Here is a 5451-nt window from a genome sequence, read left to right on the forward strand (position 1 = left end):
GGGGAAAGGCGTGTGAGGGGGTCCGTGGGGCCTGGTGCTGGCACCCCCAGCTTCAAACAGCTAAGGCTGCACGTGGGCATCAGAGGACGCGGCCTCCAACCACCCCCTTCAGGTAGGAAAGAGTACTTTCTTTTAACCTTTTAATTTTGACAAATTTAGGTTTACAGAAGTGTTGCAGAAACACTCCCAGGTGCCCATCTCCTGGATTCCATAAATGTTAACATCTTGCCCCATTTGCTTCATCCTCTCTCCACACTCTTGTGAACCATCTGGCAGTTAAGTTGCCCCTTTGCCTCTAAGTAACTCGTGTGTTACTCCCAAACAAGGACGTTGCCTTACACGGCTGCAGTGCAGTCATAACATCAGGAGTTGACATTGATTTGGGACCATAAAACCTACAACAAACCGTATTCACATTTTGCCATTCAGTTGCCATGTCGTTTTACCCTTTAATCTGGAAGGGTTCATGACACTGACATTGAAAAGCACAGGCTAGGGACGTCCCTGGTGGCGCAGTGGTTAAGAGTCTGCCTGCCAATGCAGGGGACATGGGTTTGAGCCCTGGTTCGGGAAGCTCCCACATGCCACGGAGCAACGAAGCCCGTGCGCCACAACTACTGAGCCTGTGCTCTACAGCCCGTGAGCCACAGGTACTGAGCCTGCGAGCCACAACTGCTGCTACTGTGGCAGCAGAACAACTGAAGCCTGTGTGCGTAGAGCCCCTGCTCTGCAACAAGAGAAGCCACCACAATGAGAAGCCCGCGCACGGCAAGGAAGAGGAGCCCCCGCTCGCCACTAGAAAAAGCCCATGTGCAGTGACAAAGACCCAACGCAGCCAAATAAATTAATTTAAAAAAAAAAAGAAAAGCACTGGCTAATTATTCTGAAGACTTTCCTCCAGTGTGGGTTTTTCTGATTGGATTTGGGCTTTGCACTTTTGGTGGGATTTTCACAGAAGTGATGCTGTGTCTGTAGTGTGTCATCTGTCCTACTCCTGGAGATGCTTTGGTCCCCCTGTCTCCTGTGTCCTTTTGACACGCTCCTGGCATTCTTTAGGCACTTGCTTCCTTTCCAGTATAGCAAGGTGTTCCAGGCTTATTCTGTAATTTCCCCAGTCCCAGCCCTGGAACCAGTCATGTTTCTGAGGAGCCCCAGAACCTTCTGGTGGAGCATGGCACTCAGGAAACAAGATGTGGTCGTTGGTTACGCTCATGGCTGGGGTAGGAAATAGTACCCCATGTCCATTTCCTTATTGGTCTATAAACATATTAAAAACCATGAGTTTACACTGATACTTCCAATTTCAAAACAACACAAGAGTCATTCTTTCCCTTTTTCATATTTGCAATTCCCTTGCTTGACAGTGAGAAACCCGGCTCCATTATCCATAATATACTCATTTGCTCCATCCTAGAGTACACACAAAGCACCTTCGGCATTGCTCACCTATGCTGGTGAAAAACAAGGCTACTAACAAGCGTTTAATATTTGTTTAGATTCTTTTTTGTCTCTAGTCTGAGGGCATATAGTCAAAATAAGGTGTTTAAAATTTACTTGGGTGTTTCTCCCCCTTCGTTGTGGATATGCAATTCATGCGCAATATGGTTCCGTTCATATACTCCACTGTTTTATTTCCCTACCCTTGTTTACTTTTGTTTGTGCAATATATTAACATGGTTCCCCAACCAGAACTTCCCAAAAGGTACAAAAGTTACATCTCCCCCCCACCCCCATAACTAATCTCTTTAGTCTCCGATTTCTCCTTCCTGTGTTTCTTTTCGTACAAGATACGTGTGTATTTTATTTCCCTTTCTTTCTTCCACAAAAGGTAGCACACTCTACTCTTGCATGTTGCTTTTTTTCAATTAATAATATATCCTGGAAACCACTCCGCATCAGCTGAGTTCTTCCTTATTCTACTATTATGGTAGCTATCATCATTTACAACTGTCTTACGTTCCACCGTGTGGAAGCGCCATTTTATATTTGACTATTTCACTTGAGACTCTTCAGGCTGTTCCGTAGCTTTTGCAGTTACAAACAAGGCTGCAACAAATAATCCGTGCACATATATTTTCTTTTGTTGTCAGTATATTTTTAGGGTATAATCCTGAAAGTGGGATTGCTAAATCAAAAGAAATGTATTTTTTATTAGTGTTCAATGCCCCTCGGTAAGGGATGTGCAAACCTGCACTCTCACCAGCAGCGAATGAGGGTGCCAGTAACGCCACAGCCACACCAAGAGAATGTGCAGTCACACTTTTTGATTACTGCCCATCTGAATGATGAGAAATGGTATCTGTGTAGCTTTCATTTGCATTTCTCGAGTGAGGTCAAGCTTATGTTTCAAGATCCAATTTACTCATTTATGAATTCTATCTTTTGCCCACTTTTCTATTGGATTTTTGGTATTCTCAATCTTTAACAGTCCTTCACATATCAGGGATATTAGCCCATTATCTGTGAGAAATTTTCTTCCAGTGTGTCATTTGCCTTTGACCTTGTTTGTAGTGTTTTATCCTCATAGAAAAGTTTCATTTTGTTACCTTTTCATATGGTTAAACTGATTAATCTTAAATCTCCTCTGGATTTTGAGTCCTAGAAAATCTTCCCCAACACCCATGTCAAAGACATTCATCCATGTGTTTTGTAGTACTTGTATGGTTTCAATTTTTACATTTAGATCCCTCATTGGTTTGTTTATTCTTGTGTATGCTGTGAGTTATGAATTAACTATCTTTTGCCAAATTTTAACCAGCTGTCCTGCACTATTTAAAAAAAAAAAAAGCCTACCTGTATCTATTTCTGGACTTTCTATTGTATTCTACAGGTCTGAATTACCTCCCTGATTCAATCACAGAGGTTTTATAGTGTGTTTTAATGTCTACCAGGGCTAGTCTCCTCGTAGTTTGTTTTAAATAACTTTTCCTGGATCTTCTTTCATTCAATCTTCTTAAAGCACATATTTAAGTAAAATTTTAATGCCAAAATTGATGCTCTTAAGTGTCAAAATGAAAATACCAGAAGCAGGGTTTCCAGGGATGTTAAACACCTGAAAGCAGAGGCTTGGCTGGGCCTCACCCAGGAGGTCACCCTGTTGCATCTGGTCACGCACCCTGAGGTCGCCTAGGAGAGCTGCTTTGAGCGCCGCTCCTTCTCACTGTACAGGTCCCTGTAGCAGCTTATTGCGTCGTTGATTGCTCTCGAAACTTTCAGGTTCCACGCATCATCAGGGCTGTTACTGGTAAGGACCTGCAAGCCGGCCTCGAAATGTGAGAAGGCTGCTGACAGCTCCCGTGTGGTTAGTTGGCGCAGGGCAGGTGCAGCCTCTTCACCTGCCTCCTCCTCCTCTCCTGCCGGTTCCTGCTCCAGCCGCACCAGCTCCTCATTTGAGAGACCCTCCTCGTGGGACAGCAGCAGCTGGTCCACGTCAGCTTCTCCCACCTCTCCGAGCGCCACACTCTTGGCAAGGGTCACGATATTCTGTTGAAGCTGGGCAATGTTGTCTGTTTGGGAAACACTCTGGAACTGAACACACTCGGGCCAAATCTTCTTCCACACGCCGTTCATTGTTGCTGGCCTGAGCTCCTCCCAAGCTATTGCAATGTTGTCCACAGCATCCATGATGCTGTACTTTCTCCAAAACTCCCTGATCTCAGCTGTATCGTCCCCATCTGTTGCTTCTAGGATGTGCTCGAAAGTCCTTCTCAGATAATGAGCTTTGAAGGTAGAGGCCACACCTTGACCCATGGGCTGGATCGAGTCAGCTGTATTGTCATGAAGATATTCCACTCTTACATTATCAGACAGATCGCTCAAATTTACTGGGTGGCATGGTGCGTTGTCTAAGATGAGCAGTGCTTTGTTGGTGAGATTATTTTGGGCACAGTATTTTTCAATGGCAGGGCAAAAAAAGTATGTGAACCACTCATGAAAGATGCTCCTGGTTGCCCAGGCCTTTTTATTTGAGCGCCAAATCACAGGCAAATTGGGCTTGGAGTACCCCTCCAGAGCCTTGGGGTTTTCTGAGTGGTACACCAATAAGGGCTTCAACTTAAAGTCCCCAGCTGCATTGCCGCCAAGAAGCAGCATCAAGCGATCTTTGGATGATTTAAACCCGGGCTCAGCTTTCTCTTCTACCGAAATAAACGTTCTTTCAGGCATTCTTTTCCAATAAAGCCCTGTCTCATCTACATTAAAAACTTGCTGGGGGGTGTACTCACCTTCCTGGATGATGCTTTTCAGGACTTCTGGATATACATCCTCCTTGCCAGGAGCCGTGCTGTTCATCTTGAAGTGGGGCAAACAGTGGCGTTCCTTGAATCTCAGAAACCACCCTTTACTTGCACTAAACTTTGCTGTTTGCGAGCTTTCCCCTTGTTCACGCTGTAAGTCATCAAACAAACTCTTAGCCTTCTCCTGAATAAAGGCGACGCTCAGGGGCACGTTTCGCTGGCTCTGGTCTTCAAGCCACACACGCAACAACCGCTCCATGGTCTCCATGACTGCACTTCGGTGGCGAGTCAACCGGGAGGCTCTCAACGGAGTAGCTATTTTTGAACTCGCTTTGATTTTTTCTTTGTTATCTCGGATTGTCGCCACTGTAGAGACAGCAAGGCCTAAGGCCTTTGCGACCTGGCTGAGCTTTTCACCCACTTCAAACCGTCTTAACACTTCTAATTTCACGTCGAGGGTAATTGCTTTCCGTTCCCTTTTGGCACTCGGGATGGCCGTCGCATTTCGGGGCCTTTTCCCAGGCATCTTTGCCTCCGGAATGTACTAAAAGAACAGCAGTCCCAGGTGCGAGAAAGCCTGTGGTTATTCTATGCCCCCTTGCAGAACTTGGGGAAGAGAAAGTGGGGCTTCGAGGAAGCGCAGGCTGCCGTCCCTGGGGACGTGAAAGGGTCAGCACAGGCCGACCCACGACACTGTCCAGGGCGGCCAGCGTGGGACTCCGGCGTCGATCAGAGCGTCCACATCCCTGGACAGCACGCGTGGGTGTCCGTGATGCAGAAACAACTCCGTGAGCGGCAGTAGGCTGCACAGCACACGCAGCCCCAGTGCTATGCTTCCTGCCGGAACCGGTTCCCAGCGCGGCGCCGGGACCACCAGGAGCCCGCGGGCTGGGCCTGGCGGGGCGGCGTTCGCTCTTGTGAGCCGCTTCCCATGGAGGACCCCGGAAATACCTGTCCTTGGAGACGCCGGATTTAAAATAAATCTAAAGGCGCTGGCTGTCCCCTCAGCACCTCGCCCGCGTCGGTCACCGCGGGCCAGGGCGGCGCGCAGGTTGAGATCCGAGTCAGGCCGTAGAGTAGACACCTAAGGAGAGGTCCCCGCGTCGTCGCCTTGGCCTCACCGCGCATGCGTCCGGCACCCGGAGGTCGGCAGGGGGTGTGGCGCCCTATGACGTATTCACCGCTGCACTGGGCGTGCGCGCGCCCGAGCGGCGCG

The 5451-nt window shown here is 48.0% G+C and overlaps 1 pseudogene across 1 annotated transcript; it reads right to left on the bottom strand.

The window, feature by feature from the left end:
* Window positions 1-3126: 3126 nt before the first annotated feature.
* Window positions 3127-4761, bottom strand: LOC309648501 (tigger transposable element-derived protein 1 pseudogene; annotated as a pseudogene). Its single transcript has one exon. The product of its transcript is annotated as a tigger transposable element-derived protein 1 pseudogene (transcript).
* Between the last annotated feature and the right edge of the window lie 690 nt (window positions 4762-5451).

Source organism: Balaenoptera physalus, assembly GCF_965194825.1.
Source record: "Balaenoptera physalus genome assembly, chromosome: 19".
Taxonomy (NCBI): Eukaryota; Metazoa; Chordata; class Mammalia; order Artiodactyla; family Balaenopteridae; genus Balaenoptera; species Balaenoptera physalus.